Source organism: Nelusetta ayraudi, unplaced genomic scaffold (assembly GCF_046127955.1).
Source record: "Nelusetta ayraudi isolate G7.1 ecotype Tasmania unplaced genomic scaffold, CSIRO-AGI_Nayr_v1 ptg000042l, whole genome shotgun sequence".
NCBI lineage: Eukaryota > Metazoa > Chordata > Actinopteri > Tetraodontiformes > Monacanthidae > Nelusetta > Nelusetta ayraudi.
Genome location: NW_027466092.1, coordinates 867,499 through 877,500, shown reverse-complemented (window position 1 = coordinate 877,500; position 10,002 = coordinate 867,499). Strand labels below are relative to the sequence as shown.

The 10,002-nt window shown below is 50.3% G+C and overlaps 1 long non-coding RNA gene across 1 annotated transcript in view; it reads right to left on the bottom strand.

The window, feature by feature from the left end:
- Positions 1-8,001, bottom strand: part of LOC142893720 (uncharacterized) — a 9,657-nt gene extending 1,656 nt beyond the window's left edge. Inside the window, exons 1-2 of the long non-coding RNA XR_012927738.1 lie at positions 7,629-8,001; positions 6,533-6,586 (exon numbers count right to left, since the gene is read on the bottom strand). This is a non-coding gene — a long non-coding RNA (uncharacterized LOC142893720). The remainder of the gene's footprint in view (positions 1-6,532; positions 6,587-7,628) is intronic.
- Between the last annotated feature and the right edge of the window lie 2,001 nt (positions 8,002-10,002).

The following is a 10,002-nucleotide window of genomic DNA, read 5'->3' as shown; positions in this document are numbered from 1 at the left end:
CAGACTTTCAGTTTTTCCCCCGACTATAAGACATGGTTTTATTTTGAATGTAAAATAGTGAATTACTGGCTGATGTCACATTTCTCCTGCCTTAAAAACAACATCACACTGCCAACTGAAATGAAAAGCGTGACATCAACTGAACCGTGGATTTTGTGAACGGATCCGGCCCCTAAGCAGGTGTCGCGCTCGACCCGGCCCGACCATTATCTCCTCGCGATTGCGATAAGAGCAGTCCTGGAGCAGCTCGGCAGCGAGTCTCCCGTCGCGGTGGAATTCCTGATTTCGGCGGCAGAAAAGCATTCTTTATTTCCAAAGGCCTTACGCAACGTAGGCGCTTGGCTTTTTGAAAAAAGAAGACGCAATTACCTGCGATACTTCCCGAAGCGGGTGGAAGCTTGGCTTTAGTTGTGAACATACTTCTGATTCAAACTCCTTCACAGCCCGAACCCAGGGAGACCTCCTCATTCCCCCTCCGGTGTTGAAAGTGAGAGGCTGCTGGTCGGCTTTAGGGGCGACCAGTGCGGTGAAAGCCAGGCTTCCTCGTCCAGGAGGAGACACATCACAACATCACACCGCCTGCGCTGCTTCCCACCGCCGAGGCTCGATGGGCCTGCATTCACCGTGACAGATATGGGCCGGATCTGATTGCATTAGGCTCCTCGTGGAGAGACGAGGCCCGAGCGTCTGCGCGTTTCCCGCCGACCGACCGACCGCTCGCCACCTTCGCCACCCCCTCCGCCCCTCCCCCTCCCCGCTTCCTTCCCCTCGCCGCCTCCTGACAGGCTGACAGCAGCCACTGACCCCTGACTCTTTGCCTACTCAGCAGAGAGAAGGTCGCCGTGTATGTGTGCGCGAGAAAGAGAGAGAGCGTGCGTGCGTGCGCGCACGCGTGTGTGTGTGTGTGTGTGTGTGTGTGTGTGTGTGAGTCCGTCCGGGTGTGTGCATGTATAGATAAATTCCTTATGGATGTGTGTGCGGCGGTGCAGCGTTTTGTGCACGGCCCGTGTGTGTGTCTTTGCTGCCAAGCGGAGAGAATATATGGCCAAAAATAAAAACTCATCTGTCAGCACAGCATCTAGTGCCCGCGCGTGTATGTGTGTGTGTCTGTGTGTGTGTGTGTGTGTGTGTGTGCGCAGTCATATTTTGTGCTTGCATTTATGTCAGTTTGTGCTTCAGTGTTTGGATCTGCGCCGGAGACGGGGAGGGGTGAGGCGGGTGAGGGGGGGTCACAATGAACGGCGACAAACGGCACAGAGGGGGGCGAGGAAGGGAGGAGTCCAAAGCCTGTGTGGCGCCGAGGAAAATAAAAGATGAGGTTTTCAACAGCGAGGCAGAGAGCCGGGATTAACGGCAGCGGCGCAGTTAAAACACTGTACTTACACAGCGTATGTATGATTACTGTCCTGCCTCCTGAGGGAAACTGACACACACCTAGTGTGGGGGGCACAGTGGGGGTGCAAACATAGGCCTGCCTGCGTGCGTGTGCATAAGTGAGTCGGCGTGTGCGAGTGCGTTTGACAGGCAACCGCCCTTCTCTAAATGAGATTAAATGGGAGGTTTGTCTCTAATCGTGTTGTAATGAGTTTCTGTGTAGCTCATACATTCACTAATTCCACTTGCCAATAGCCGCAACAGCAGCCACCGGTGCACATGTGTGTATGGATGAGGTGCCTCTGTGTGTGTGTGTGTGTGTGTGGGGGGGGGGGGGGGGGTAGGGGGGTGTGAGGCTGCAGAGGTCACCTCGCTGCGGTCTTACTCTCATTTATAACAATAGCGCTGACCCGTCCTCATCACAGGACTGCAATCTCTAAGCACAAATAGCATTAGCCGCCGCAGTCGCTAGTGCACACACACGGGGCACGCTCAGACGCATGGGCACGGGCACGGGCACGGGCACGGGTGCACTCGCACAGGCAAACACGCAGTCCATCTGGGTATGGATCTGTGTATCATTAGGACCCTGGACGAGCGTTAGCATTGATCATCTGACCAGCAGATGGAGAGTGACCGACAACAAGCAAACAAAGCTTGTCGGATTCTGTGTGTGTGTGTGTGTGTGTGTGTGGGTTAGCCTGCCTACATGTGACCAAATGAAAAAAAAAAACAATAAAACAACAACAACAAACAAACCAAAAAACGGCCAAAACAACCTGGAGATCTATAGTTCATTAGCCTTGGCTCCTCCTGATTTATCGCGTGCGTGCGCTAGTGCAAGGCTCGCTGTGTGTCGCCGCTCATCACGGCCGCCATAAATCTCGACCTACTGGCTGCTCCCGCGGTTGTCATGGCGCCTCAGCCGGCGGCGCCGCTCGCCCTACAGCGGAGGGGTCGCGGGTCAGAGCACCTCTCTGCCGCCGAACAGACTTTTTACGAGTGGATAATGAACAGAGGAGGCGGTAACGAGGAACACATCGACCTCTGTCCACCTTTGACCTCTGACCTTTCGCCGCGCCATCCCCTCGAAAATGTCATAGGAGCTACACACCACAGAGGGAGAGCTCGCCGCCGACCGGTTCGCCGGTTCCCCCGACCGCCTGGAGCTATGTGGCGCTCAGCGTGGAGCAAACTGAAGGACCAAAAAAAACAAAACAAATCCTGCATCCTTGAGCATCGTGAAGTCGAACCATGAACTAAAAGACATCAGGTGTGTTTTTCTTCTTGATCTTCTTGATCAGAATCACTCTGGTGTTGGAGTAAATTAGCCTGAAATAAGAGAAGTCCATTCAAAGTTTGTGAGATCACAAAGGGCTAGTATTACCTCTGTTAGGTGAGTGACCCCAAACTGTCTCGAGACTGTCTCGTTTTTTGTCTCCTTTCAAACACGTGGACGGCCCGATGAGGCATCATTTGTAGCAGGAGGCTGTAAACAGGGGGCTAAAAAATGTTTTACTTCTTGGACTTCTAGATTATTTCCTTTTCTGTCTAATTAATGCTACAAGGTTCCTGCACTGGACTTTGTAATGATGAATAAATACTGTACATGAAAATAGTGAGAACACAGTACGTTAAAGGCTTCAACACAGCGCCCCCAGCTGGCCTGCTTGTATGACTATGTAGCAGCGGTGCCTTTCCAGACTGGACAAGGTGCCTGCCAGGCAAACAAACGCTGAAGTCTTGTAGCGGGACAGCTGGTGGCGCTGTGCCAATGTCAGGGCTTGTGTGTGTCCTCGCTCAATGCAATGCCAGAAAACATCATGAAATTTTCATTTAAAGGTTGAAGAACTGCTGAAGTGTTGCTTAGGAGCAGGATGGCAGGATGGTAAGTTTCATATTCCAATAGTAATGGGAGGAGGGGGAGTTATTTTTTTTTCCCTGTTGGAGGGGGGGGGGGGTTTAAAACTCTGTGGACATCATTGTTGATGACAGCAGCAGAGGTTTCCTGCTACTGTCGTGTGAAGTGTGAATTATTTACACACCTCAGAGTTAAATAACGAAGTGAGTGAGTAAAGTTTACTGGCAGACAGAGTCACAGAGTGCCTCACGGGTTAAACCTGAATGCGGCGGAACTAAAAACCCTGAATAAAATCCTGCCGACTGCCGGTTGCCACTGACTACAAACGCAGGAAAACATCACCGCCTTTTGTTTTCATTCTGCCGCGTGAACAGCGGCACGAAGGCCTGAGCGCACGCTGGCCAAGGTGGAGAATCAGGAGGTGTGAGCGGCGGGGAGGGGGAGGGGTGTTGCTATGGCGACAGGAGGTGGAGTGGGGAGAGGGGGAGGGGGGGGGGTATCCCAGGTGACGCGATGCTAATTGTCCATTTTCAATCCTCCATAAAGTTTAACAGCCACTCCGCCGCCACATGTTATTCTAACTCAGTCAGCTCTGGGGGAGGGGAGGCGGGGGGTTGGGGGGTGGGGGTTCTGTTTTCCCTCACCTGCCTCACCCCCCCCCCCCCCAACCTTTCCAATAACACCCCCCCCCCCCCCCGCCCTCCTCCAATCACCAGCAGAGGCTGTGTAAATATCACAGATGATCCTGAGCATGTGTGTGTGTGTCTCCATCCCTCCATCCATCCCTCCATCGTTACTTCCTACCATCCATCCATCTCTCCCTTCATTTTCATATTGCTTCATCCCCCCCCCCCCACCCTTACCCCATTTTCCTCCTGTCCAAATTCATCACCCTTCGCTGCTCCGTCCACCATTTCTCACCCACCACCGACCTCCTTGCACCACCACACCTCCATCCTTCACCCACCCCCCACCCCCTCCACCCCGACGCATTGCATTTCACCACTCCCCCCCCCCCCCATCTCCCATATTTTAGATAAAGATAATTAAATCAGTGGCTAAATGAGTGAGCGCGATGCTGCCGGTGTCTTTCTTGTTCGCTCTGGGCTCCCTGAGAAACTGCTGCTGCTGCTGCTGCTGCTGCTACTGCTACTGCTGCTGCTACTGCTGGCTGCTACTGCTGCTGCTACTGCTGGCTGCTGCTGCTGCTGCACAAACGCACTCGGCCGCGCTCGCAATTTTCGTGCGTTTAACACTCCGGCGTTCCACCTACCGCCTCATTCCTATTCAGGCCGCCTCTTACAGTAGCGACACACAAAAGGCGGATTGGACGCGCCTCGGCTCCACCGTCTCGCTTTTGTGACCCCCCCACCCCCACCCCCTTACCGTCCCCCCCTCCTCCGCCCCCCCACGGTCGAAGCGCGGCGCTCTTTACCGCCGCTCTCAACCCCACAGCCGACGACACCTCCCCTCCTTTTCTTCATCCCTCTCCAGACCTCTCCATCTCTCCCTTTTTTTCTAATCTCGTGCCTCGCTCACCCCCCCCCCCGCCCCGCCGCCCGCTTCCCTTACTCCTGATCAGCAGGTTGCTAGGCAACTGTGCTCCATTGATCCAGAGGAGGACGATGACAAGTTCCCATAACTGTCATGCAAACACACATGCGGGCAAAACCACACACACACACACACACACGCACGCACGCACGCACGCACGCACACACGCACACACACACGCACACGCACGCACGCACGCAGTTATCGGAGATGTCTAGTAGCACATTGCAGAATGAAGGCGCCCTGGCTTATCTGATAAAGGACAAGAAACAGGAGGAGGAGGAGGAGGAGGGATGGAGTGATACGAATGATAGAGAGGAAGAAGAGGAGGAGGAAGAGGAGGAGGAGGAGAGAGTGGTTCTCGGTGTTACTCACTCATCTCTCCTTCCCTCCTCCTATCTCTCTTTCCCTACTTTTTCTTTTTTTTCTGCTCCCGCCACCGCTCCTTCCTCCTCCTGCCCACAGGGGAGAAAGAGAACCCTCTCGGCGTCCCCGCCAAACAATTACTCCGCGGCGGTGGCGGCGGCGAGCTGGCCAGATTTGTAATCTGACCCATCACACAGTCACGGCAACCTCATCATCGCCCGCTGCAAACCGGTTCCGTTCCATTTGCGCCTTCGCCCTCGGCACTTACGGCGAGCACTTCACAAAACAATGAGGGAGGGAGAGAGGAGGGAGAGAGAGACGCGGGCGGCGACACCTGCAGCTTTTTTTTTTTTTTTTTTTCAAAGGGATGTTTTGTAAAGAGCGCCGAGGATGAGGAGCTAAAATAGACGTTGTACTCATCATTCGCGCATCATGTTGATGTCGGTGTCGGTGTGGGTTGAAGCACCTTGGAGCCGAGAAAATATCTCTCAGGTGAAGAAGCCGGGTTCCTTCATCGCAGGCCATTAATGGCAGCGAAGCCCCAGGGGGTGGGGGACACGGAGCGGGGAGTGGGGCTCATTTTAGCATCTTGTCAGGATCAACACAGCTGTAGGGATGAAGCTGTGGCGTCGAGGTTAGCAGTTAGCTTAGCTGCTTGAAATGGCACCAGAAGAACACAAGAATCTTGACACCAACTTTTCCAGCCAGGAGTCAAAGCGGAGGACTGGAGGGAGCTGGAAGACAGGAACCGTGCCTCCAGACCGTCAGCTCATCTCCGCTGGCGTTTCATTGACATGACTGAGGTCGGGGTTCACACCTCAAAGTCCGTTTCCTGGTCCGAACCAACGTGAGGATGATGCATTGTTGCAACTTTTCACTTGGTCCGGATTTATGTTCACAAGGGGCAAAACTCAAATGTCCAGAAATTGTCAAGACAAGTGACCACAAATGCAATTGGCCACGGGTAGACAACAAATCCCTCAATCATGAAGCTTCATCCAAACATATGTATGGACATTAAATATGTACATATTTAATGTTGGTGCTGATCTGGACTGCACATCCGTTATATGAGCTTATATGGTATTAAATAGTGTTTTAATACATGAACACGGTGGAAGACGCTCTGCAGGCTGCTGGTGACGTCACAGAAGACGACAAAGAAACACACTGAGTTGGAGTTGTTGAGTTTGGAAGCCTCCAGTTTGTACTGCCACACACACACACACACACACACACACACACACACACACACACACACACACACACACACACACACACACACACACACACACACACACACACTATCGTGCCTGTGGGCCCATGCATATCATATCTGCTGTATTCCAATCATGATGTGACGTGGAGCCACCTCACCTCAGTTCCTGGATAGAACAGCTTCCCTCTGCTGTTTGGAACCTTCTGGAGCTTCTGATTCACACAGCGACAGACAGACAGAGATGGAAAAATATAAATAAATAATAATAAAAATAGAACAGTTGTCGAACACAGCTGCAGGTTTAAGTTCCAGACAGGTATAAAAAGGACTTTTAGTGGTAATATTTGTTTAACCTCCCCAGCTATTGTGTCATCAATTCAGCATGATGCATGATTCATTCAAGTACGATAATCATTCATTTTCTTTCATTTGCTGTCAAACACATATATATTAAATTTGATAAAAAGCTAATTAGGACACCATTAAATGGGTAAAAGAAAAAAAAAGAAAAAAAGATACAGTAATCAGATTAGCAAGAAGGGTGAATGCGTCTATTATTACCAGTAATTAGTAAATCAAAACAAAGGCCTCTCTTCAAAAGAAGGAGAATTTTTTGCAAATGTCGAAAAATCCAACTGACACAAGGAACACTTTTCTGCCAGCCTGCTAATGGGAAAAATTAGAGACACGGCCATGCATGTGCGTTTCCATCGTCTCAACACTTGTAATCGGTTGTGCTGGCGGTTGTTTTAATTACTAGACGTGCACCTCTGTGTGAAGTCAAATGTGTGGCTCCTTTATTAAAAACCAAACGAGGATCGGAAGAGAGACTGAAACCTTCATCTGGTAGGAACGCTCATTAGAATAACATGCAAACATCAATCACCGAGGGAGGAAAAAAAAACCCAAAATGGCGTTCCATCAGCAACACCCTGGGTGTTTTCTCCCTTCCAGGTGACGACAGGAGGAAAGAATGACTCTAATTGAGACATTGAGGAGGAGAACAACGGAAAATACTTTGACTGGGGGTGGGAGGGGTGGAGACAAAAGCAGCAAACTGTCCTCCAGTATCTCTGGAGCATCTCCCGCAGCAAAATTATTTCATTGGCAAATGAGATTAATGACTGATTTGATGTGGGGATGAGATAGAGCCGCAGGGCTGCAGATCAGAACGGGAACAGCAGCAGATGACAATATTGCCGGCGAAAAAAGGGGGAAAAAAAAGGAAGAACGTGTTCTTTTCCAGCATCTTACAAGCAGCGGCGCCTCTGCCAAAGTGTCCGCGGCAGCAGAACGGTTCCGTCTTCCAGCCGCAGTGACAGGCTCTCTTTCATCACGTCACGTCGGGCCTCCTCACCTGCCAGGACTCGCCGTGTTTATTGACAGCGCAATTTTTCTTCGGCGGCTCGCGGCTCGGAAGTCCAACACCCCCGTTAAAGATCTGAGAAGGAGCAGAGAGAGAGAAAAATAAAACAGAGGGTGAGAGAAAGCTGGCGCTGGTCTGCTGGAGCTCTTCATCTCTACCAAACCCTCCTCTCCTCCCCCCCACTCCTCCTCCTCCTCCTCCTCTCAGCACTGGCTCCTCTCCAGCAATTATCTGCTCGGTTCCACTCTGACGCAACTCAGACTCGACTCATCGTGGTCTTCGTCATCAGCCCGAGTGAAGGCAAGACTTCCTCCCTGACACCGACTCCGACTCCTCCTCCTCCTCCTCCTCCAGAATTGGGACTGAGCTTTGCTCCGCTCTGACTCCCGGGCCAGCTGTCCACTGGGCTCCAGTTTTGACTCATCTCTGCTCTTCAAGCTCAAGCCTCGTCTCTGCCAAAGCTTTTAATTCTTCCCGCCGCCGATGACGTTTTACGCAGAGCGTTATGTGATGATTCTGAGTCGCGGCTGCGTGTGACGCACAGACTGTTGCGTCCAGTCTTAAATTAGCAACAGAATTCCACCAAAGTCTCATACAAACACACAGACCGAAGCGAGAAATCACATCTCAGCAGCACCAGACTGGATTTGCAGGACAAACGATCACACTGTCAAACACAAATAGACATTTAATCTTTCCTCTCTTATTTCCTGCAGTAGCTACAATCCCATTTAACGTCTGATTTATGACCAGGTCAGTCTCAGAATGACTACCTTTACAACTGTGTTAATGAGAGCGCTATTTGTTTTGTTTTTTTGTTTGTTTTTTTACTAGTGCTGTCAATGTCTGATTGATTAATGTAAAAACAATAACCCTGCTATTATTCTTGAGTGCAAATTAATCACAAGGCCACACTCTGGAGCGGTAGCGGGCGCTGTCGCAAGTTAATAAACAGCCAACAGCAGCAAAAAAAAAAAGTGAGAAAAATAATAACCAGGAACGTCAGTTTGGTCATTCCAGGAATTCCCAGATGAGTTTTGTTTTTGTTTTTTGTTTTTTTAATATAAGCTAGATATCACGGATGTAATCGCTTTAGCAAACGTTAGCATGTTCATTTACAAAACATTGGGGTGACCAAATGTCCTGTTTCCACGCTTTGTCCGGTTATTTTAAGTGATAAAACAATGGAAGAAGTTAAATTTTCGATCCACACAAAGGAGGCACACTTAAAAATATATATTGAAATCTTTGAGTAAACTTCGAGCCTCATTTCCTCACAGTGTCCTGGTTTCCGGTAATTAAAATATGGTCACACTAATCAACATTCACAGGCTTGAGGCGTCACACACTTACGTCGTCACTCGACATTTCACTCGTGCGCTCCGCGGGGGGGTTCGTTGCTTCGCCTACGTGACCGGAGGAGTAGAGGAGCCGCTTCGTTGCGGTCGACGTGCTGTGCTCAGCTGCGCCCTCTAGCGGTGAAAGTTCCTTCTGGCCATTTTAATCAAGCAGCAGCATTTGTGAGTTCAAAGACAGCTTTGTCCATGAACCAAATGTGTCTGCGTTTTGTTTTGTCACGTTTTCGTCAGACGCTCCCAGAGGCTTTTCGTAGATTTGATGTTGACAGAACTTGAATAATCTGTTTCATCAAACCAGGGTGGCATGCATTCATCTCTGCAACAATAACGCTGCAACAAATGATCAAGTTTCTTCAAGGATAGCACTTTAAAATTGTGATTAATCAGAACAAATGGCTGCGATAAACTTGCTTAAAATTGATTTACTGCGCTCGTATCAGCAACGTGGGATACTAACAAAATATTACCTGCACACTTTGGTGCACGTTTGCATTCAGTAGGGGAAAAAACTATTTTCAAGGCTGTTGACACACACACACACACACACACACACACACACACACACGAATATAGTAAACTGGTTGACAACTTGAGCTCCTTCAAACCAAAACCTCACATTCCTGCTGTGCTGTGCTACTCCACTGATGCTGCCACATTTTAATTTCCGTGACTTTAATGATCTTAATTTGGAGCTGCTGGTTTGAATCAGTGACCGATGTTGGTGAAGTGGTGAGGAAGGCTTCCCGGTCAGTCAGGTGTTTGGGTGCCAGGTTGAGAAATGAACTGCGTCTCCGCCTCTTTAAGACTGGACTTCAGGTGCAGATGGCCCCGCAGCTTGTCCATGATGGCCCCGCCCTCTGTCACCACATTCAAGCACACGCAAGAAACACAGCAAACTAGCATG